General features: G+C 46.1%; 12 non-coding genes across 12 annotated transcripts; all 12 read right to left on the reverse strand.

The window, feature by feature from the left end:
• Positions 1-1,725: 1,725 nt before the first annotated feature.
• Positions 1,726-1,798, reverse strand: TRNAF-GAA (transfer RNA phenylalanine (anticodon GAA)). Its single transcript has one exon. It is a non-coding gene; the product is annotated as a tRNA-Phe (tRNA).
• A 1,195-nt stretch (positions 1,799-2,993) lies between these two features.
• On the reverse strand, positions 2,994-3,066 carry TRNAF-GAA (transfer RNA phenylalanine (anticodon GAA)). The gene has a single exon. It is a non-coding gene; the product is annotated as a tRNA-Phe (tRNA).
• Positions 3,067-3,944: 878 nt separating this feature from the next.
• TRNAF-GAA (transfer RNA phenylalanine (anticodon GAA)) lies at positions 3,945-4,017 on the reverse strand. The gene has a single exon. It is a non-coding gene; the product is annotated as a tRNA-Phe (tRNA).
• A 2,517-nt stretch (positions 4,018-6,534) lies between these two features.
• On the reverse strand, positions 6,535-6,607 carry TRNAF-GAA (transfer RNA phenylalanine (anticodon GAA)). Its single transcript has one exon. It is a non-coding gene; the product is annotated as a tRNA-Phe (tRNA).
• Positions 6,608-6,851: 244 nt separating this feature from the next.
• TRNAF-GAA (transfer RNA phenylalanine (anticodon GAA)) lies at positions 6,852-6,924 on the reverse strand. Its single transcript has one exon. It is a non-coding gene; the product is annotated as a tRNA-Phe (tRNA).
• A 561-nt stretch (positions 6,925-7,485) lies between these two features.
• Positions 7,486-7,558, reverse strand: TRNAF-GAA (transfer RNA phenylalanine (anticodon GAA)). The gene has a single exon. It is a non-coding gene; the product is annotated as a tRNA-Phe (tRNA).
• A 1,883-nt stretch (positions 7,559-9,441) lies between these two features.
• TRNAF-GAA (transfer RNA phenylalanine (anticodon GAA)) lies at positions 9,442-9,514 on the reverse strand. The gene has a single exon. It is a non-coding gene; the product is annotated as a tRNA-Phe (tRNA).
• A 245-nt stretch (positions 9,515-9,759) lies between these two features.
• TRNAF-GAA (transfer RNA phenylalanine (anticodon GAA)) lies at positions 9,760-9,832 on the reverse strand. The gene has a single exon. It is a non-coding gene; the product is annotated as a tRNA-Phe (tRNA).
• Positions 9,833-10,393: 561 nt separating this feature from the next.
• On the reverse strand, positions 10,394-10,466 carry TRNAF-GAA (transfer RNA phenylalanine (anticodon GAA)). The gene has a single exon. It is a non-coding gene; the product is annotated as a tRNA-Phe (tRNA).
• A 6,408-nt stretch (positions 10,467-16,874) lies between these two features.
• On the reverse strand, positions 16,875-16,947 carry TRNAF-GAA (transfer RNA phenylalanine (anticodon GAA)). The gene has a single exon. It is a non-coding gene; the product is annotated as a tRNA-Phe (tRNA).
• Positions 16,948-18,136: 1,189 nt separating this feature from the next.
• On the reverse strand, positions 18,137-18,209 carry TRNAF-GAA (transfer RNA phenylalanine (anticodon GAA)). The gene has a single exon. It is a non-coding gene; the product is annotated as a tRNA-Phe (tRNA).
• Positions 18,210-23,835: 5,626 nt separating this feature from the next.
• On the reverse strand, positions 23,836-23,908 carry TRNAF-GAA (transfer RNA phenylalanine (anticodon GAA)). Its single transcript has one exon. It is a non-coding gene; the product is annotated as a tRNA-Phe (tRNA).
• Between the last annotated feature and the right edge of the window lie 544 nt (positions 23,909-24,452).

Consider the following 24,452-nt stretch of genomic DNA (forward strand, 5'->3'; position numbering starts at 1 on the left):
TACCATTTGCTGTAGGCTACGCACGTTTCTATTAATGTTAAACAGTGGCGTATCGCGGAAGTAACAGAAAAGCTGGCAATGCTGTCTGTATTGCTATCTGTATTGTTATGCACAACGCCTAAAGAAACGCACTATGAATATGTCGAAACCCAGCATCCAACCCGGAACCTTTAGATCTTCAGTCTAACGCTCTCACAACTGAGCTATTTCGGCGGAACGAGTAACAAAATCATGAGGCGCTAAGCGATGGCTGGGTTCCCACGAACCGCCATCTAAGGTATCCGACGTAAGGAAACTTCTTTTAAATATATTCGCCCCACTATTTGCTGTAGGCTACGCACGCTTCTATTAATGTTAAACAGTGGCGTATCGCGGAAGTAACAGAAAAGCTGACAATGCTGTCTGTATTGCTATCTGTATTGTTATGCACAACGCCTAAAGAAACGCACTATGAATATGTCGAAACCCAGCATCCAACCCGGAACCTTTAGAACTTCAGTCTAACGCTCTCCCAACTGAGCTATTTCGGCGGAACGAGTAACAAAATCATGAGGCGCTAAGCGATGGCTGGGTTCCCACGAACCGCCATCTAAGGTATCCGACGTAAGGAAACTTCTTATAAAAATATGCGCTCCACTATTTGCTGTAGGCTACGCACGCTCCTATTAATGTTAAACAGTGGCGTATCGCGGAAGTACCAGAAAAGCTCAAAATGCTGTCTGAATTGCTATCTGTATTGTTATGGACAACGCCTAAAGAAACGCACTATGAATATGCCGAAACCCAGGATCCAACCCGGGATCTTTAGATCTTCAGTCTAACGCTCTCCCAACAGAGCTATTTCGGCGGAACGAGTAACAAAATCATGAGGCGCTAAGCGATGGATGGGTTCCCACGAACCGCCGTCTAAGGTATCCGAGGTAAGGAAACTTCTTTTAAAAATATTCGCTCCACCATTTGCTGTAGGCTACGCACGCTTCTATTAATGTTAAACAGTGGCGTATCGCGGAAGTAACAGAAAAGCTGACAATGCTGTCTGTATTGCTATCTGTATTGTTATGCACAACGCCTAAAGAAACGCACTATGAATATGTCGAAACCCAGCATCCAACCCGGAACCTTTAGATCTTCAGTCTAACGCTCTCCCAACTGAGCTATTTCGGCGGAACGAGCTACAAAATCACGAGGCGCTAAGCGATGGCTGGGTTCCCACGAACCGCCGTCTAAGGTATCCGACGTAAGGAAACTTCTTATAAAAATATTCGCTCTACCATTTGCTGTAGGCTACGCACGCTTCTATTAATGTTAAAAAGTGGCGTATCGCGGAAGTACCAGAAAAGCTCACAATGCTGTCTGAATTTCTATCTGTATTGTTATGCACAACGCCTAAAGAAACGCACTATGAATATGCCGAAACCCAGGATCCAACCCGGGACCTTTAAATCTTCAGTCTAACGCTCTCCCAACTAAGCTATTTCCACGGAACGAGTAACAAAATCATGAGGCGCTAAGCGATAGCTTCGTTCCCACGAACCGCCGTCTAAGGTATCCGACGTAAGGAAACTTCTTTTAAAAATATTCGCTCCACTATTTGCTGTAGGCTAGGCACGCCTCCAATTATGTTAAACAGTGGCGTATCGCGGAAGTAACAGAAAAGCTCACAATGCTGTCGGAATTGCTATCTGTATTGTTATGCACAACGCCTAAAGAAACGCACTATGAATATGCCGAAACCCAGGATCCAACCCGGGACCTTTAGATCTTCAGTCTAACGCTCTCCCAACTGAGCTATTTCGGCGGAACGACTAACAAAATCATGAGGCGCTAAGCGATGGCTGGGTTCCCACGAACCGCCGTCTAAGGTATCCGACATAAGGAAACTTCTTATAAAAATATGCGCTCTACCATTTGCTGTAGGCTACGCACGTTTCTATTAATGTTAAAAAGTGGCGTATCGCGGAAGTACCAGAAAAGCTCAAAATGCTGTCTGAATTGCTATCTGTATTGTTATGGACAACGCCTAAAGAAACGCACTATGAATATGCCGAAACCCAGGATCCAACCCGGGATCTTTAGATCTTCAGTCTAACGCTCTCCCAACAGAGCTATTTCGGCGGAACGAGTAACAAAATCATGAGGCGCTAAGCGATGGATGGGTTCCCACGAACCGCCGTCTAAGGTATCCGAGGTAAGGAAACTTCTTTTAAAAATATTCGCTCCACCATTTGCTGTAGGCTACGCACGCTTCTATTAATGTTAAACAGTGGCGTATCGCGGAAGTAACAGAAAAGCTGACAATGCTGTCTGTATTGCTATCTGTATTGTTATGCACAACGCCTAAAGAAACGCACTATGAATATGTCGAAACCCAGCATCCAACCCGGAACCTTTAGATCTTCAGTCTAACGCTCTCCCAACTGAGCTATTTCGGCGGAACGAGTAACAAAATCATGAGGCGCTAAGCGATGGCTGGGTTCCCACGAACCGCCATCTAAGGTATCCGACGTAAGGAAACTTCTTTTAAAAATATTCGCTCCACCATTTGCTGTAGGCTACGAACGCTTCTATAAAAGTTAAACAGTGGCGTATCGCGGAAGTAACAGAAAAGCTCATAATGCTGTCTGAATTGCTATCTGTATTGTTATGGACAACGCCTAAAGAAACGCACTATGAATATGCCGAAACCCAGGATCCAACCCGTGACCTTTAGATCTTCAGTCTAACGCTCTCCCAACTGAGCTATTTCGGCGGAACGAGCTACAAAATCACGAGGCGCTAAGCGATGGCTGGGTTCCCACGAACCGCCGTCTAAGGTATCCGACGTAAGGAAACTTCTTATAAAAATATGCGCTCTACCATTTGCTGTAGGCTACGCGCGTTTCTATTAACGTTAAAAAGTGGCGTATCGCGGAAGTACCAGAAAAGCTCACAATGCTGTCTGAATTGCTATCTGTATTGTTATGCACAACGCCTAAAGAAACGCACTATGAATATGCCGAAACCCAGGATCGAACCCGGGACCTTTAGATCTTCAGTCTAACGCTCTCCCAACTGAGCTATTTCGGCGGAACGAGTAACAAAATCATGAGGCGCTAAGCGATGGCTGGGTTCCCACGAACCGCCGTCTAAGGTATCCGACGTAAGGAAACTTCTTATAAAAATATTCGCTCTACCATTTGCTGTTGGCTACGCACGCTTCTATTAATGTTAAACAGTGGCGTATCGCGGAAGTAACAGAAAAGCTGACAATGCTGTCTGTATTGCTATCTGTATTGTTATGCACAACGCCTAAAGAAACGCACTATGAATATGTCAAAACCCAGCATCCAACCCGGAACCTTTAGATCTTCAGTCTAACGCTCTCCCAACTGAGCTATTTCGGCGGAACGAGTAACAAAATCATGAGGCGCGAAGCGATGGCTGGGTTCCCACGAACCGCCATCTAAGGTATCCGACGTAAGGAAACTTCTTTTAAAAATATTCGCTCCACCATTTGCTGTAGGCTACGAACGCTTCTATAAATGTTAAACAGTGGCGTATCGTGGAAGTAACAGAAAAGCTCATAATGCTGTCTGAATTGCTATCTGTATTGTTATGCACAACGCCTAAAGAAACGCACTATGAACATGTGGAAACCCAGCATCCAACCCGGAACCTTTAGATCTTCAGTCTAACGCTCTCCCAACTGAGCTATTTCGGCGGAACGAGTAACAAAATCATGAGGCGCTAAGCGATTGCTGGGTTCCCACGAACCGCCATCTAAGGTATCCGACGTAAGGAAACTTCTTTTAAAAATATTCGCTCCACCATTTGCTGTTGGCTAGGCACGCTTCTATTAATGTTAAACAGTGGCGTATCGCGGAAGTAACAGAAAAGCTGACAATGCTGTCTGAATTGCTATCTGTATTGTTATGCACAACTCCTGAAGAAACGCACTATGAATATGCCGAAACCCAGGATCCAACCCGGGACCTTTAGATCTTCAGTCTAACGCTCTCCCAACTGAGCTATTTCGGCGGAACGAGTAACAAAATCATGAGGCGCTAAGCGATGGCTGGGTTCCCACGAACCGCCGTCTAAGGTATCCGACGTAAGGAAACTTCTTTTAAAAATATTCGCTCCACCATTTGCTGTTGGCTACGCACGCTTCTATTAATGTTAAACAGTGGCGTATCGCGGAAGTAACAGAAAAGCTCACAATGCTGTCTGAATTGCTATCTGTATTGTTATGCACAACGCCTAAAGAAACGCACTATGAATATGTCGAAACCCAGCATCCAACCCGGAACCTTTAGATCTTCAGTCTAACGCTCTCCCAACTGAGCTATTTCGGCGGAACGAGTAACAAAATCATGAGGCGCGAAGCGATGGCTGGGTTCCCACGAACCGCCATCTAAGGTATCCGACGTAAGGAAACTTCTTTTAAAAATATTCGCTCCACCATTTGCTGTAGGCTACGAACGCTTCTATAAATGTTAAACAGTGGCGTATCGTGGAAGTAACAGAAAAGCTCATAATGCTGTCTGAATTGCTATCTGTATTGTTATGCACAACGCCTAAAGAAACGCACTATGAACATGTGGAAACCCAGCATCCAACCCGGAACCTTTAGATCTTCAGTCTAACGCTCTCCCAACTGAGCTATTTCGGCGGAACGAGTAACAAAATCATGAGGCGCTAAGCGATTGCTGGGTTCCCACGAACCGCCATCTAAGGTATCCGACGTAAGGAAACTTCTTTTAAAAATATTCGCTCCACCATTTGCTGTTGGCTAGGCACGCTTCTATTAATGTTAAACAGTGGCGTATCGCGGAAGTAACAGAAAAGCTGACAATGCTGTCTGAATTGCTATCTGTATTGTTATGCACAACTCCTGAAGAAACGCACTATGAATATGCCGAAACCCAGGATCCAACCCGAGACCTTTAGATCTTCAGTCTAACGCTCTCCCAACTGAGCTATTTCGGCGGAACGAGTAACAAAATCATGAGGCGCTAAGCGATGGCTGGGTTCCCACGAACCGCCGTCTAAGGTATCCGACGTAAGGAAACTTCTTTTAAAAATATTCGCTCCACCATTTGCTGTTGGCTACGCACGCTTCTATTAATGTTAAACAGTGGCGTATCGCGGAAGTAACAGAAAAGCTCACAATGCTGTCTGAATTGCTATCTGTATTGTTATGCACAACGCCTAAAGAAACGCACTATGAATATGTCGAAACCCAGCATCCAACCCGGAACCTTTAGATCTTCAGTCTAACGCTCTCCCAACTGAGCTATTTCGGCGGAACGAGTAACAAAATCATGAGGCGCTAAGCGTTGGCTGGGTTCCCACGAACCGCCATCAAAGGTATCCGACGTAAGGAAACTTCTTATAAAAATATTCGCTCTACCATTTGCTGTAGGCTACGCACGCTTCTATTAATGTTAAAAAGTGGCGTATCGCGGAAGTACCAGAAAAGCTCACAATGCTGTCTGAATTGCTATCTGTATTGTTATGCACAACGCCTAAAGAAACGCACTATGAATATGCCGAAACCCAGGATCCAACCCGGGGCCTTTAGATATTCAGTCTAACGCTCTCTCAACTGAGCTATTTCGGCGGAATGAGTAACAAAATCATGAGGCGCTAAGCGATGGGTGGGTTCCCACGAACCGCCGTCTAGGGTATCCGACGTAAGGAAACTTCTTTTAAAAATATTCGCTCTACCATTTGCTGTAGGCTACGCACGCTTCCATTAATGTTAAAAAGTGGCGTATCGCGGAAGTACCAGAAAAGCTCACAATGCTGTCTGAATTGCTATCTGTATTGTTATCCACAACGCCTAAAGAAACGCACTATGAATATGCCGAAACCCAGGATCCAACCCGGGACCTTTAGATCTTCAGTCTAACGCTCTCCCAACTGAGCTATTTCCACGGAACGAGTAACAAAATCATGAGGCGCTAAGCGATAGCTTGGTTCCCACGAACCGCCGTCTAAGGTATCCGAGGTAAGGAAACTTCTTTTAAAAATATTCGTTCCCCTATGTGCTGTAGGCTAGGCACGCTTCTATTAATGTTAAACAGTGGCGTATCGCGGAAGTAACAGAAAAGCTGACAATGCTGCCTGAATTGCTATCTGTATTGTTATGCACAACGCCTAAAGAAACGCACCATGAATATGTCGAAACCCAGGATCCAACCCGGGACATTTAGATCTTCAGTCTAACGCTCATGCCGAAACCCAGGATCCAACCCTGGACCTTTAGATCTTCAGTCTACCGCTCTCCCAACTGAGCTATTTCGGCGGAACGAGTAACAACATCATGAGGCGCTAAGCGATGGCTGGGTTCCCACGAACCGCCGTCTAAGGTATCCCACGTAAGGAAACTTCTTTTAAAAACATTCGCTCCACCATTTGCTGTAGGCTACGCACGCTTCTATTAATGTTAAACAGTGGCGTATCGCGGAAGTAACAGAAAAGCTGACAATGGTGTCTGAATTGCTATCTGTATTGTTATGCACAAGGGCTAAAAAATTCGTTATATGAATACGCCGAAACCCGGGATCGAACCAGGGACCTTTAGATCTTCAGTCCTACGCTCTCCCAACTGAGCTATTTCGGCAGAACGAGCTACAAAATCACGAGGCGCTAAGCGATGGCTGGGTTCCCACGAACCGCCGTCTAAGGTATCCGACGTAAGGAAACTTCTTATAAAAATATTCGCTCTACCATTTGCTGTAGGCTACGCACGCTTCTATTAATGTTAAACCGTGGCGAATCGCGGAAGTAACAGAAAAGCTCACAATGCTGTCTGAATGGCTATCTGTATTGTTATGCACAATGGCTAAAAAAACGCATTATGAATATGCCGAAACCCGGGATCGAACCAGGGACCTTTAGATCTTCAGTCTAACGCTATCCCAACTGACCTATTTCGGCGGAACGAGTAACAAATTCATGAGGCGCTAAGCGATGGCTGGTTTCCCACGAACCGCCGTCTAAGGTATCCGACATAAGGAAACTTCTTATAAAAATATTCGCTCTACCATTTGCTGTAGGCTACGCACGCTTCTATTAATGTTAAACCGTGGCGAATCGCGGAAGTAACAGAAAAGCTCACAATGCTGTCTGAATGGCTATCTGTATTGTTATGGACAACGCCTAAAGAAACGCACTGTGAATATGCCGAAACCCAGGATCCAACCCTGGACCTTTAGATCTTCAGTCTAACGCTCTCCCAACTAAGCTATTTCGGCGGAACGAGTAACAAAATCATGAGGCGCTAAGCGATGGCTGGGTTCCCACGAACCGCCGTCTAAGGTATCCGACGTAAGGAAACTTCTTTTAAAAATATTCGCTCCACCATTTGCTGTAGGCTACGCACGCTTCTATTAACGTTAAACAGTGGCGAATCGCGGAAGTAACAGAAAAGCTCACAATGCTTTCTGAATTGCTATATGTATTGTTATGGACAACGCCTAAAGAAACGCACTATGAATATGCCGAAACCCAGGATCCAACCCGGGACCTTTAGATCTTCAGTCTAACGCTCTCCCAACTGAGCTATTTCGGCGCAACGAGTAACAAAATCATGAGGCGCTAAGCGATGGCTGGTTTCCCACGAACCGCCGTCTAAGGTATCCGACGTAAGGAAACTTCTTTTAAAAATATTCGCTCCACCATTTGCTGTAGGCTACGCACGCTTCTACTAATGTTAAACAGTGGCGTATCGCGGAAGTAACAGAAGAGCTCACAATGCTGTCTGAATTGCTTTCTGTATTGTTATGCACAGCGCCTAAAGAAACGCTGTATGAGTATGCCGAAACCCAGGATCCGACCCTGGACGTTTAGATCTTCAGTCTAACGCTCTCCGAACTGAGCTATTTCGGCGGAACGAGTAACAAAATCATGAGGAGCTAAGCGATGGCTGGGTTCCCACGAACCGCCGTCTAAGGTATCCGACGTAAGGAAACTTCTTATAAAAATATTCGCTCCACCATATGCTGTAGGCTACGCACGCTTCTATTAATGTTAAACAGTGGCGTATCGCTGAAGTAACAGAAAAGCTTACAATGCTGTGTGAATTACTATCTGTATTGTTATGCACAACGCATAAAGAACCGCACTATGAATATGCCGAAACCCAGCATCCAACCCGGGACCTTTAGAACTTCAGTCTAATGCTCTCCCAACTGAGCTATTTCGGCGGAACGAGTATCAAAATCATGAGGCTCTACGTGATTGCTGGGTTCCCACGAACCGCCGTCTAAGGTATCCGACGTAAGGAAACTTCTTATAAAAATATTCGCTCTACCATTTGCTGTAGGCTACGCACGCTTCTATTAATGTTAAAAAGTGGCGTATCGCGGAAGTACCAGAAAAGCTCACAATGCTGTCTGAATTGCTATCTGTATTGTTATGCACAACGCCTAAAGAAACGCACTATGAATATGCCGAAACCCAGGATCCAACCCGGGACCTTTAGATATTCAGTCTAACGCTCTCTCAACTGAGCTATTTCGGCGGAATGAGTAACAAAATCATGAGGCGCTAAGCGATGGGTGGGTTCCCACGAACCGCCGTCTAGGGTATCCGACGTAAGGAAACTTCTTTTAAAAATATTCGCTCTACCATTTGCTGTAGGCTACGCACGCTTCCATTAATGTTAAAAAGTGGCGTATCGCGGAAGTACCAGAAAAGCTCACAATGCTGTCTGAATTGCTATCTGTATTGTTATCCACAACGCCTAAAGAAACGCACTATGAATATGCCGAAACCCAGGATCCAACCCGGGACCTTTAGATCTTCAGTCTAACGCTCTCCCAACTGAGCTATTTCCACGGAACGAGTAACAAAATCATGAGGCGCTAAGCGATAGCTTGGTTCCCACGAACCGCCGTCTAAGGTATCCGAGGTAAGGAAACTTCTTTTAAAAATATTCGTTCCCCTATGTGCTGTAGGCTAGGCACGTTTCTATTAATGTTAAACAGTGGCGTATCGCGGAAGTAACAGAAAAGCTGACAATGCTGTCTGAATTGCTATCTGTATTGTTATGCACAACGCCTAAAGAAACGCACCATGAATATGTCGAAACCCAGGATCCAACCCGGGACATTTAGATCTTCAGTCTAACGCTCATGCCGAAACCCAGGATCCAACCCTGGACCTTTAGATCTTCAGTCTACCGCTCTCCCAACTGAGCTATTTCGGCGGAACGAGTAACAACATCATGAGGCGCTAAGCGATGGCTGGGTTCCCACTAACCGCCGTCTAAGGTATCCCACGTAAGGAAACTTCTTTTAAAAACATTCGCTCCACCATTTGCTGTAGGCTACGCACGCTTCTATTAATGTTAAACAGTGGCGTATCGCGGAAGTAACAGAAAAGCTGACAATGGTGTCTGAATTGCTATCTGTATTGTTATGCACAAGGGCTAAAAAATTCGTTATATGAATACGCCGAAACCCGGGATCGAACCAGGGACCTTTAGATCTTCAGTCCTACGCTCTCCCAACTGAGCTATTTCGGCAGAACGAGCTACAAAATCACGAGGCGCTAAGCGATGGCTGGGTTCCCACGAACCGCCGTCTAAGGTATCCGACGTAAGGAAACTTCTTATAAAAATATTCGCTCTACCATTTGCTGTAGGCTACGCACGCTTCTATTAATGTTAAACCGTGGCGAATCGCGGAAGTAACAGAAAAGCTCACAATGCTGTCTGAATTGCTATCTGTATTGTTATGCACAATGGCTAAAAAAAACGCATTATGAATATGCCGAAACCCGGGATCGAACCAGGGACCTTTAGATCTTCAGTCTAACGCTATCCCAACTGACCTATTTCGGCGGAACGAGTAACAAATTCATGAGGCGCTAAGCGATGGCTGGTTTCCCACGAACCGCCGTCTAAGGTATCCGACATAAGGAAACTTCTTATAAAAATATTCGCTCTACCATTTGCTGTAGGCTACGCACGCTTCTATTAATGTTAAACCGTGGCGAATCGCGGAAGTAACAGAAAAGCTCACAATGCTGTCTGAATGGCTATCTGTATTGTTATGGACAACGCCTAAAGAAACGCACTGTGAATATGCCGAAACCCAGGATCCAACCCTGGACCTTTAGATCTTCAGTCTAACGCTCTCCCAACTAAGCTATTTCGGCGGAACGAGTAACAAAATCATGAGGCGCTAAGCGATGGCTGGGTTCCCACGAACCGCCGTCTAAGGTATCCGACGTAAGGAAACTTCTTTTAAAAATATTCGCTCCACCATTTGCTGTAGGCTACGCACGCTTCTATTAACGTTAAACAGTGGCGAATCGCGGAAGTAACAGAAAAGCTCACAATGCTTTCTGAATTGCTATATGTATTGTTATGGACAACGCCTAAAGAAACGCACTATGAATATGCCGAAACCCAGGATCCAACCCGGGACCTTTAGATCTTCAGTCTAACGCTCTCCCAACTGAGCTATTTCGGCGCAACGAGTAACAAAATCATGAGGCGCTAAGCGATGGCTGGTTTCCCACGAACCGCCGTCTGAGGTATCCGACGTAAGGAAACTTCTTTTAAAAATATTCGCTCCACCATTTGCTGTAGGCTACGCACGCTTCTACTAATGTTAAACAGTGGCGTATCGCGGAAGTAACAGAAGAGCTCACAATGCTGTCTGAATTGCTTTCTGTATTGTTATGCACAACGCCTAAAGAAACGCTGTATGAGTATGCCGAAACCCAGGATCCGACCCTGGACGTTTAGATCTTCAGTCTAACGCTCTCCGAACTGAGCTATTTCGGCGGAACGAGTAACAAAATCATGAGGCGCTAAGCGATGGCTGGGTTCCCACGAACCGCCGTCTAAGGTATCCGACGTAAGGAAACTTCTTATAAAAATATTCGCTCCACCATATGCTGTAGGCTACGCACGCTTCTATTAATGTTAAACAGTGGCGTATCGCTGAAGTAACAGAAAAGCTTACAATGCTGTGTGAATTACTATCTGTATTGTTATGCACAACGCATAAAGAACCGCACTATGAATATGCCGAAACCCAGCATCCAACCCGGGACCTTTAGAACTTCAGTCTAATGCTCTCCCAACTGAGCTATTTCGGCGGAACGAGTATCAAAATCATGAGGCTCTACGTGATTGCTGGGTTCCCACGAACCGCCGTCTAAGGTATCCGACGTAAGGATACTTCTTATAAAAATATTCGCTCCACCATTTGCTGTAGGCTGCGCAGGCTTCTATTAATGTTAAACAGTGGCGTATCGCGGAAGTAACAGAAAAGCTCACAACGCTGTCTGAATTGCTATTTGCATTGTTATGCACAACAGCTAAAAAAATCGCATTATGAATATGCCGAAACCCGGGATCGAACCAGGGACCTGTAGATCTTCAGTCTAACGCTATCCCAACTGACCTATTTCGGCTTTTTTTAAAATTTATTACCGGTTTTCAATATAACATCGCACATAGGAAGTTCACACTCATGGCACAAATGCAAGCCATTTGCAAGAGGAAAAGGAAGGCAAGAAACAAAAAAGCGCAACGAAGCCGTCCATCCGCATAGGAATGACGTTGTCAAATTAAAATTCCTTCATGACTGTCAGAGGTTCGAGCCTCGACAGCCAATCCGGAACACACTCTTGTATTTTCTGCATTTCAATATATACTGACATACACTCTCTGAAATATATACGCGCTGGCCGAGCGTCGGCGTCACAATGGTACCCGGCAATGCGAGCTCGCCATATAGAGTGGAGGGCGTTCAACATAGTAAAATCATACGGTACTCCGTCTTCATCTTTAATTGGCAGATACCTGATCCCTTGGGGGTCCACCGGTAACTCCTTTTTCAGCGTTCGCTTTAAAACGTGCCATAAGAAAACCGCCGCCCAGCAATGCAAGGAAACATGATCAATGGTCTCCGGCTTCTGACAGATCAGGCAGTGGGATCCCCACGGCACAAGACAGCCTCGTTCTTCCACAAAAGTCTTCACAGAGAGCGTTCCTGTGTGGAGCTTAAAAAATAACGTTTTAACCCCTGGTGGCACCTGCATTCGTTTCACCCGTTTAAGGACGTCTTGTCCTGGCCCTCCACTGTATATGGCTCTGTATAACGGCACTGGGAACACAATGTCGCACACATCTTTATACAGTGTTTTTCTTTTCACGTGACACAGATAATCGTTTGAAAAACGAACTGAAAGGAAACGCACACTGTCGGCCACTTCTTTAAAATAACCACGCAGTGTTCCGGCCATGCTTGCCGTACTAACAACATATGCAGGCAGTGCGTCGCTCAATCTGAGCTGACATACGGTGCGCAAAAAAGTATCGCGCACATCGCGAAAAAACAAAAAGCGGTTGAGAAGCTGTCGAACAAAAAGATGCGCCAAGCCCAGCCCCCCTTCCTTCACGTGCCTGAACAGCTTTGTTCGGCTACACCTTTCCCAGGTAGAGCCCCAGATAAAAACCGCGAACACTCTGTGCAGCTTTTGCACGTTTACTCTTGAACAGTACATCGTTTGCATGACGTACCACAACTTCGTAATAAAAAACATGTTACACACCGTTGCCTTAGCGAAAATGGACAGGTTGATGCCTTTCCACCTTTCTGCTTTTTCTCTAGTTTCTTTTGTTTGGTTCATCCAGTATTCGTCGCTATTTTTGTAGCTCTCCATGGGAACACCTAGATACTTGGTCGGGGTTTTCATCCAGTTCACATTTGCAAAATTATCCGGGCCCGAAGACCACTCTCGGTGCCACAAACCGAGGGACTTCCCCCAGTTCACTCTACTGCACGTCACACCACAAAAACTTTTCACTACGCTTATCGTTTCCGTTACACTTTGTTTGCTTGTACAACACACTGCGATGTCATCTGCATATGCCAAGAGCTTGACTTCGGTGTCTGCCAAGCTATAGCCGCGTATTTGATCATTTTGAATTATGGCCAAACACATAGTTTCTATGTAAATTCCAAACAAAAGAGGACTGAGTGGGCAGCCCTGACGCACAGAACGCATGACGTTAATGGGGGCCCCCAATGATTTATTCACAATTAATCGTGTTGTGCAGTTCTGGTACGCCACCGCCACTCCCTCAGCAATGATGGAACCAGTGTTAACGTGATCCAAAATGGCAAACAAAATACCATGCGAAACACAATCAAAGGCTTTCTCGAGGTCGAGCTGAAGCACTGAGACTCCGCCCAAGGTGACGTCGCAGCACTCGAGCACGCACCGCATCGTGTGAATATTTGAAAAAATCGACCTTCCTTTGATCCCACACGTTTGGTGATCTGAGACAATTTCCTTTATTACACTTTGAAGTCTGGCTGCCAAAACCTTCATGAAAATTTTATAATCTACATTGGTTAGAGATATCGGCCTGTAAGATGTCACTAGCCTAAGTTTCTCCACTTGACCACTCTTAGGGAGGAGTATGGTATGCGCTTTGCCAAAAGAAGGTGGCAAAGCTTTGTTTTCATACGCATCATTAAACAGCTGTGTTAGCAACGGTGACAGTTCCTTCTTGAAAGCTTTATATAAACAAGCGCCCAGGCCGTCAGGTCCTGGTGATTTGCCTTGATTGAAATCATCAATTGCCTTTTCAACTTCGCTTTCTGTTATTTTCTCTTCTAATCGTTCTTTTGTGTCGTCACTCAATCGCGGCATGCGACCGAGGAAGACCTTTTTGAACTTGTCTACATTCGCTTCTTGAAACGCAAAAAGGGACTGGTAATACTCGAAAAACGCTTGGCCTATACTCTTAGTGTCGTCGGCAATTGTGCCATTCCATAGAATCTTATCGACGTGATTCCTTCGACCTTGCGCTTTTTCAAGTCCAAGCGCCCTTTTAGTGGGCGTCTCTCCACCTACTAATGCATTTGCTCTTGCGCGCACAATCGCTCCTTGGTACCGTTCTTTGTCGAACTGTTCGATTTTTTCTTTAATGGTTCGCACATCTTGTTTATACGCCCCTGGCTCTTCGCACTCAAGCGCTATCAGCTGCCTAAGTGTCTTTCGCAAGCCCCTTTCTTTCATTTCCTTCTCAAACTTTAAACAGCTCGATCTTTCACAGGCTTTCATTTTTACGTTTTGTTTGAACCCTTCCCATTTCTCTGCTGTTGTTTGACTATTTTCCTCACGAACCTCCCTAACGGCCTCATGTACTGCCTCTACAAATGGTTGGTCTTTTAGTAGTAAGGCGTTCATTTTCCATAGGTCCCAATTAAAAGATTCTCTCTTCCTCTCCGTGCCTATGTTACATTTCACCAAGAAGTGATCTGAGAACGATACTGGTGCCACAGAATAACTATGGCACTTTGGAATCATGTCTTGCGATATGTACATGCGGTCTAACCTCGCGTGACTAATACCTTGAAATCGCGTGTACATTACTTCCCGCTCCCCCTCCAGACACTCGCAAACATCGTCCAGTTCATTTTCACTGATTAGTTTAGTCAACACACTGCTGCTTCTGTCACGAACACCGGCATTATTGGCTCTATCCAGAGCCCTCAAAACACAATTAAAATCCCCCAACAAAATCATGCACTTATTGCTGCTAATATACTGAAAAAGGTTCTCAAAAAATAAGGTGCGCTCTTCTACAGTATTCGGCGCATATATGCACATAACTCGAAATTCAATTTCACGATAAACAAAATCACAATAAACAATCCTTCCGGACTGACATGAAAATATACTTTGAACAACCAGGTCAGGCAACTTCTTTACAAACAGAACACAACCGGCGGACGTCCCTACCGCGTGACTCACGACCGCATAATATCTAGTCGTGAAACGCCGCACCATGCTCCCGGTCTCCTCCTCTCCGTCAACCTTGGTCTCCTGGACGGCTAGTACGTCTATGTCTTGGTCAGTGACCAACCGTAGGACCTGACTTTGCCTACGACTAGCCGCCAACCCTCTCACGTTTAATGTGGCGATACTAAGGGACGGTAAGAGAGCCATCTTAACTAAGAAAAAAAGTAGACCCGGAGCATGGTGCTTACCCTTCACGACTAGCCCTCGGCTAGCCGCCTCCGGGGCCTTCCGGCTTGCTAGCGTTGGTCGCCGTCACCACTTTGACAACAGGCTTTTTGTCAGGCGGAATATTAGGTTTTGGCTTGAAGACCATCCGCCTCCCATGAGGCGCCTTCGGCGGGGGCCCCTCGTTGGTGCTGGTTGCACTACCGTCTCGGTCCTTGGTCGCGTCGTGGGGGCGGTTGACAGGGGCACCGAGAGTTGCAGTCTGCTCACCGTCGTTGGTGTCCTCATCCTGCAGCATTGCTGTCGTGTCCTCATCGGGTGCCTCGTCGTTAACGCCCCCCGCAGCATGACCCACTGAACACAGGACCTGTACCGTCTTGCTCGTCTTCTCGCCAGCCTCAGCCACCGTGCCTTCTGCGCCGACGGTGGATGTCCCACTGACTGTCGCTGTCGGAACCAGGGCTCCGGTTCCTTTGGCGGCGTCCTCCGTCTCGACCACGTCCATAACGTGCTCTGCAGCAACGTCACTCGCTGCTGGTCCTGTCACGGCTGCATACGATTTGACGCAGTCAGCATCAACGTGGCCGAAACGCCTGCATCTTGAACAGCGGGGAACTTTACAATCTCGGCGGACGTGTCCCGTGCATTGGCAGCGCAGACACTGCATGGGCCTCCCGGGAACGACCACCAATGCTAGCTCTCCGCCGACGCGCACCTGATGAGGCAGGTCCTCCAGTTTTACGCCGCTGTTCAGCTTCAGGAGCACAGTCCTGGTAGTAGAGGTCTTGTCTCCCATGCCTTGGACACGCCACCGCTCTCGGCTCACCTCTTCCACCTTGCCAAATGTTGCGAACGCCGTCCGGATGTCCTCATCGGAAACGCCGTGCAGCAGCCAGTGAAGCCTCAGCTTCACCTGCTGGTCTTGTGGGTCAACAATGACGCACCGTCGTCCCTTCACTTGCATTTCCTTCATGGCCAGCAGGCGTTTTGTGGCAGTCGCATCATTGAGAGTCACCGCCCAGACGTGGTTAATCTGGTACGCCCCTATGCATACCACGTCAGGTAGCAGGCCCGTCGGCAATAGGGCGTCCCTGAAGTCTTCAACCTTGTAGGGTCTCGCACGTACATCCCCGTGTAAAAACACGGTGTTGATCGTTACTCGTCCTTTCGGCAGTTGCGGCAAAATAAACGGGTACTCCTTGTCTTCGTCGGTAAGCCTGTTTCCGCGGCCAAAAGTGGCCGCTGTCGCTGCTCCACTGGAGCCCATGATTCTGCTGACCGCTCAGCTCGGCTGCCGGAAGCAGAATGAACTGACCTATTTCGGCGGAACGAGAAACAAAATCATGAGGCGCTAAGCGATGGCTGGGTTCCCACGAACCGCCGTCTAAGGTATCCGACGTAAGGAAACTTCTTTTAAAAATATTCGCTCCACCATTTGCTGTAGGCTACGCACGCTTCTATTAATGTTAAACAGTGGCGTGTCGCGGAAGTAACAGAAAAGCTCACAATGCTTCTCGATTTGAGATCTGTATTGTTATGCACAACGCTTAAAGAAACGCACTATAAGTATGCCGAAACCCAGGATCCAACCCAGGACCTCTAGATCTTCAGTCTAACGCTCAACCAACTGAGCTATTTCGAGGGAACGAGTAACAAAATCATGAGGCGCTAAGCGATAGCTGGGTTCCCGCGAACCGCCGTCTAAGGTATCCGACGGAAGGAAACTTCTTTTAAAAACATTCGCTCCACCATTTGCTGTAGGCTACGCACGCTTCTATTAATGTTAAACAGTGGCGTATCGCGGAAGTAACAGAAAAGCTCACAATGCTGTCTGAATTGCTATCTGTATTGTTATGCACAACGCCTCAAGAAACGCACTATGAATATGCCGAAACCCAGGATCCAACCCGGGACCTTTAGATCTTCAGTCTAACGCTCTCCCAACTGAGCTATTTCGGCGCAACGAGTAACAAAATCATGAGGCGCTCAGCGATGGCTGGTTTCCCACGAACCGCCGTCTAAGGTATCCGACGTAAGGAAACTTCTTTTAAAAATATTCGCTCCACCATTTGCTGTAGGCTACGCACGCTTCTATTAATGTTAAACAGTGGCGTGTCGCGGAAGTAACAGAAAAGCTCACAATGCTGTCTGAATTGCTATCTGTATTGTTATGCACAACGCTTAAAGAAACGCACTATAAGTATGCCGAAACCCAGGATCCAACCCAGGACCTTTAGATCTTCTGTGTAACGGTCAACAAACTGAGCTATTTCGAGGGAACGAGTAACAAAATCATGAGGCGCTAAGCGATAGCTGGGTTCCCGCGAACCGCCGTCTAAGGTATCCGACGGAAGGAAACTTCTTTTAAAAACATTCGCTCCACCATTTGCTGTAGGCTACGCACGCTTCTATTAATGTTAAACAGTGGCATATCGCGGAAGTAACAGAAAAGGTCACAATGCTGTCTGAATTGCTATCTGTATTGTTGTGCACAACGCCTAAAGAAACGCACTATGAGTATGCCGAAACCCAGGATCCAACCCGGGACCTTTAGATCTTCAGTCTAACGCTCTCCCAACTGAGCTATTTCGGGGCAACGAGTAACAAAATCATGAGGCGCTTAGCGATGGCTGGTTTCCCACGAACCGCCGTCTAAGGTATCCGACATAAGGAAATTTCTTTTAAAAATATTCGCTCCACCATTTGCTGTAGGCTACGCACGCTTCTACTAATGTTAAACAGTGGCGTATCGCGGAAGTAACAGAAAAGCTCACAATGCTGGCTGAATTGCTTTCTGTATTGTTATGCACAACGCCTAAAGAAACGCACTATGAGTATGCCGAAACCCAGGATCCAACCCGGGACCTTTAGATCTTCAGCCTAACGCTCTCCCATCTGAGCTATTTTGGGAGTAACAAAATCATGCGGCGCTAAGCCATGGCTGGGTTCCCACGAACCGCCGTCTAAGGTATCCGACGTAAGGAAACTTCTTTTAAAAATATTCGCTCCACCATTTGCTGTGGCTACGCACGCTTCTACTAATGTTAAACAGTGGCGTATCGCTGAAGTAACAGAAAAGCTGACAATGCTGTCTGAATTGCTATTTGTATTGTTATGCACAGCGGCTGAAAAATTCGCATTATGAATACGCCGAAACCCGGGATCGAACCAGGGACCTTTAGATCTTCAGTCTAACGCTCGCCCAACTGAGCTATTTCGGCGGAACGAGCAACAGGATCATCAGGCGCTAAGCGATGGCTGGGTTCCCACGAACCGCCATATAAGGTGTCCGACGTAAGAAAACATCTTTTAAAAATATTCGCTCCACCATTTGCTGTACGCTACGCACGCTTCTATTAATGTTAAACAGTGGCGTAGCGCGGAAGTAACAGAAAAGCTCAAAATGCTGTGTGAATTGCTATCTGTATTGTTATGCACAACGCCTGAAGAAACGCACTATGAATACGCCGAAACCCAGTATCCAACCCGGGACCTTTAGATCTTCAGTCTAACGCTCTCCCAACTAAGCTATTTCGAGGAACGAGTAACAAAATCATGAGGCGCTAAGCGATAGCTGGGTTCCTGCGAACCGCCGTGCAACGTTTCCGACGTAAGGAAACTTCTTTTAAAAATATTCGCTCCACCATTTGCTGTAGGCTACGCACGCTTCTATTAATGTTAAATAGTGGCGTATCGCGGAAGTAAAAGAAAAGCTGACAATGCTGTCCGAATTTCTATTTGTATTGTTATGCACAACGGCTAAAGAAACGCACTATGAATACGCCGAAACCCAGGATCCAACCCGGGACCTTTAGATCTTCACTCTAACGCTCTCCAAACTGAGCTATTTCGGCGGAACGAGTAACAAAATCATGAGGCGCTTAGCGATGGCTGGTTTCCCACGAACCGCCGTCTAAGGTATCCGACGTAAGGAAACTTCTGATTAAAATATTCGCTTCACCATATACTGTAGGCTACGCACGCTTCTATTAATGTTAAACAGTGGCGTATCGCGGAAGTAACAGAAAAGGTCACAACGCTGTCTGAATTGCTATTTGTATTGTTATGCACAACGGCTAAAGAAACGCACTATGAGTATGCCGAAACCCAGGATCCAACCCGGGACCTTTAGATCTTCAGTCTAACGCTCGCCCAACTGAGCTATTTCGGCGGAACGAGCAACAAGATCATCAGGCGCTAAGCGATGGCTGGGTTCCCACGAACCGCCATATAAGGTGTCCGACGTAAGAAAACATCTTTTAAAAATATTCGCTCCACCATTTGCTGTACGCTACGCACGCTTCTAATAATGTTAAACAGTGGCGTAGCGCGGAAGTAACAGAAAAGCTCAAAATGCTGTGTGAATTGCTATCTGTATTGTTATGCACAACGCCTAAAGAAACGCACTATGAATATGCCGAAACCCAGGATCCAACCCGGGACCTTTAGATCTTCAGTCTAACGCTCTCCCAACTAAGCTATTTCGAGGAACGAGTAACAAAATCATGAGGCGCTAAGGGATAGCTGGGTTCCCGCGAACCGCCGTCTAAGGTATCCGACGTAATGAAACTTCTTTTAAAAATATTGGCTCCACCATTTGCTGTAGGCTACGCACGCTTCTGTTAATGTTAAACAGTGGCGTATCGCGGAAGTAACAGAAAAGCTCACAACGCTGTCTGAATTGCTATTTGTATTGTTATGCACAACGGCTAAAGAAACGCACTATGAATATGCCGAAACCCAGGATCCAACCCGGGACCTTTTGATCTGCAGTCTAACGCTCTCCAAACTGAGCTATTTCGGCGGAACGAGTAACAAAATCATGAGGCGCTAAGCGATGGCTGGGTTCCCACGAAACGCCGTCTAAGGTATCCGACGTAAGGAAACTTCTTTTAAAAATATTCGCTCCACCATTTGGACAGGCCGCCATTGGAATCTGAACCTGGCAACGTTTAACGTTAGAACGCTATCTAGAGAGCCGAGTCTAGCAGTGTTATTGGAGGAATTAGAGGGTAGTAAATGGGATATAATAGGGCTCAGTGAGGTTAGGAGGACAAAAGAAGCATATACAGTGCTAAAAAGCGGGCATGCACTGTGTTACCGGGGCTTAGCAGAGAGACGAGAACTAGGAGTCGGATTCCTGATTAATAAGGAAATAGCTGGTAACATACAGGAATTCTATAGCATTAACGAGAGGGTGGCAGGTCTCGTTGTGAAGCTTAATAAGAGGTACAAATTGAAGGTGGTACAAGTCTATGCCCCTACATGCAGTCATGATGACCAGGAAGTCGAAAGCTTTTATGAAGACGTGGAATCGGCGATGGGTAAAGTCAAAACAAAATACACTATACTGATGGGCGACTTCAATGCCAGGGTAGGCAAGAAGCAGGCTGGAGACAAGTCAGTGGGGGAATATGGCATAGGCTCTAGGAATAGCAGAGGAGAATTATTAGTAGAGTTTGCAGAACAGAATAATATGCGGATAATGAACACCTTTTTCCGCAAGCGGGCTAGTCGAAAGTGGACGTGGAGGAGCCCGAATGGTGAGACTAGAAATGAAATCGACTTCATACTCTGCGCGAACCCTGGCATCATACAAGATGTAGACGTGCTCGGCAAGGTACGCTGCAGTGACCATAGAATGGTAAGAACTCGAATTAGCCTAGACTTAAGGAGGGAACGGAAGAAATTGGTACACAAGAAGCCAATCAATGAGTTAGCGGTACGAGGGAAACTAGAGGAATTCCGGATCAAGCTACAGAACAGGTACTCGGCTTTAACTCAGGAAGAGGACCTTAGTGTTGCAGCAATGAACGACAATCTCATGGGCATCATTAAGGAGTGCGCAATAGAAGTCGGTGGTAACGCCGTTATACAGGAAACCAGTAAGCTATCGCAGGAGACGAAAGATCTGATCAAGAAACGCCAATGTATGAAAGCCTCTAACCCTACAGCTAGAATAGAACTGGCAGAACTTTCTAAGTTAATCAACAAGCGTAAGACAGCGGACATCAGAAACTATAATATGGATAGAATTGAACAGGCTCTCAGGAACGTAGGAAGCCTAAAAACAGTGAAGAAGAAACTAGGAATAGGCAAGAATCAGACGTGTGCGTTAAGAGACAAAGCCGGCAATATCGTTACTAATATGGATGAGATAGTTCAAGTGGCTGAGGAGTTCTATAGAGATTTATACAGTACCAGTAGTACCCACGACGATAGTGGAAGAGAGAATAGCCTAGAGGAATTCGAAATCCCACAGGTAACGCCAGAAGAAGTAAAGAAAGCCTTAGGAGCTATGCAAAGGGAGAAGGCAGCTGGGGAGGATCAGGTAACAGCAGATTTGTTGAATGATGGTGGTCAGATTGTTCTAGAGAAACTGGCCACCCTGTATACGCAATGCCTCATAACCTCGAGCGTACCGGAATCGTGGAAGAACGCTAACATAATCCTAATCCATAAGAAAGGGGACGCCAAAGACTTGAAAAATTATAGACCGATCAGCTTACTGTCCGTTGCCTACAAAGTATTTACTAAGGTAATCGCAAATAGAATCAGGAACACCTTAGACTTCTGTCAACCAAAGGACCAGGCAGAATTCCGTAAAGGCTACTCAACAATAGACCATATTCATACTGTCAATCAAGTGATAGAGAAATGTGCAGAATATAACCAACCCTTATATATAGCTTTCATTGATTACGAGAAAGCGTTTGATTCAGTCGAAACCTCAGCAGTCATGGAGGCATTACGGAATCAGGGTGTAGATGAGCCATATGTAAAAATACTGGAAGATATCTATAGCGGCTCCACATCCACCGTAGTCCTCCACAAAGAAAGTAACAAAATCCCTATAAAGAAAGGCGTCAGACAGGGAGATACGATATCTCCAATGCGATTCACAGCATGTTTACAGGAGGTATTCAGAGGCCTGGAGTGGGAAGAATTGGGGATAAAAGTTGATGGAGAATACCTTAGCAACTTGCGATTCGCTGATGATATTGCCTTGCTTAGTAACTCAGGAGACCAATTGCAATGCATGCTCACTGACCTGGAGAGGCAAAGCAGAAGGGTGGGTCTGAAAATTATTTGCAGAAAACTAAAGTATTGTTTAACAGTCTCGAAAGAGACCAGCAGTTTACGATAGGTAGCGAAGCACTGGAAGTGGTAAGGGAATACATCTACTTAGGGCAGGTAGTAACCACGGATCCGGATCATGAGACTGAAATAACCAGAAGAATAAGAATGGGCTGGGGTGCGTTTGGCAGGCATTCTCAAATCATGAACAGCAGGTTGCCACTATCCCTCAAAAGGAAAGTGTATAACAGCTGTGTGTTACCAGTACTCACATATGGGGCAGAAACCTGGAGGCTTACGAAAAGGGTTCTCCTGAAATTGAGGACGACGCAACGAGCTATGGAAAGAAGAGTGATGGGTGTAACGTTAAGGGATAAGAAAAGTGCAGATTGGGTGAGGCAACAAACGCGGGTAAACGACATCTTAGTTGAAATCAAGAAAAAGAAATGGGCATGGGCAGGACATGTAATGAGGAGGGAAGATAACCGATGGTCATTAAGGGTTACGGACTGGATTCCAAGGGAAGGGAAGCGTAGCAGGGGGCGGCAGAAAGTTACGTGGGCGGATGAAATTAAGACGTTTGCAGGGACAACATGGCCACAATTAGTACATGACCAGGGTAGTTGGAGAAGTATGGGAGAGGCCTTTGCCCTGCAGTGGGCGTAACTAGGCTGATGATGATGATGATGATGATGATGACGCACGCTTCTATTAATGTTAAACAGTGGCGTATCGCGGAAGTAACAGGAAAGCTCACAATGCTGTCTGAATTGCTATCTGTATTGTTATGCACAACGCCTAAAGAAACGCACTATAACTATGCCGAAACCCAGGATCCAACCCGGGACCTTTAGATCTTCAGTCTAACGCTCTCCCGACTGAGCTATTTCGAGGAACGAGTAACAAAATCATAAGGCGCTAAGCAATAGCTGGGTTCCCGCGAACCGCCGTCTAAGGTATCCGACGTAAGGAAACTTCTTTTAAAAATATTCGCTCCACCATTTGGTGTAGGCTACGCACGCTTCTATTAATGTTAAACAGTGGCGTAGCGCGGAAGTAACAGAAAAGCTCAAAATGCTGTGTGAATTGCTATCTGTATTGTTATGCACAACGCCTAAAGAAACGCACTATGAATATGCGGAAACCCAGGATCCAACCCGGGACCTTTAGATCTTCAGTCTAACGCTCTCCCAACTAAGCTATTTCGAGGAACGAGTAACAAAATCATGAGGCGCTAAGGGATAGCTGGGTTCCCGCGAACCGCCGTCTAAGGTATCCGACGTAATGAAACTTCTTTTAAAAATATTGCCTCCACCATTTGCTGTAGGCGACGCACGCTTCTATTAATGTTAAACAGTGGCGTATCGCGGAAGTAACAGAAAAGCTCACAACACTGTCTGAATTGCTATTTGTATTGTTATGCACAACGGCTAAAGAAACGCACTATGAATATGCCGAAACCCAGGATAAAATCCGGGACCTTTACATCTTCAGTCTAACGCTCTCCAAACTGAGCCATTTCGGCGGAACGAGTAACAAAATCATGAGGCGCTAAGCGATGGCTGGGTTCCCACGAACCGCCGTCTAAGGTATCCGACGCAAGGAAACTTCCTTTAAAAATACTCGCTCCACCATTTGCTGTAGGCTACGCACGCTTCTAATAATGTTAAATAGTGGCGTATCGCGGAAGTAACAGAAAAGCTGACAATGATGTCCGAATTTCTATTTGTATTGTTATGCACAACGGCTAAAAAATTCGCTATATGAATATGCCGAAACCCGGGAACGAACCAGGGACCTTTAGATCTTCAGTGTAATGCTCTCCCGACTGAGCTATTTCGGCGGAACGAGTAACAAAATCATGAGGCGCTAAGCGATGGCTGGGTTCCCAGGAACAGCCGTCTAAGGTTTCCGACGTAAGGAAACATTTTTTAAAAATATTCGCTACACCATTTGCTGTAGGCTACGCACGCTTCTATTAATGTTAAACAGTGGCGTATCGCGGAAGTAACAGAAAAGCTCACAATGCTGTCTGAATTGCTATCTGTATTGTTATGCACAACGCCTAAAGAAACGCACTATGAATTTGCCGAAACCCAGGATCCAACCCGGGACCTTTAGATCTTCAGCCTAACGCTCTCCCAACTGAGCTATTTCGACGGAACGAGTAACAAAATCATGAGGCGCTAAGCGATAGCTGGGTTCCCACGAACCGCCGTCTAAGGTATCCGACGCAAGGAAACTTCTTTTAAAAATATTCGCTCCACCATTTGCTGTAGGCTACGCACGCTTCTATTAATGTTAAACAGTGGCGTATCGCGGAAGTAACAGAAAAGCTCACAATGCTGTCTGAATTGCTATCTGTATTTTTATGCACAATGCCTCAA

This window comes from Dermacentor variabilis, unplaced genomic scaffold, assembly GCF_050947875.1.
Source record: "Dermacentor variabilis isolate Ectoservices unplaced genomic scaffold, ASM5094787v1 scaffold_13, whole genome shotgun sequence".
Lineage (NCBI taxonomy): Eukaryota > Metazoa > Arthropoda > Arachnida > Ixodida > Ixodidae > Dermacentor > Dermacentor variabilis.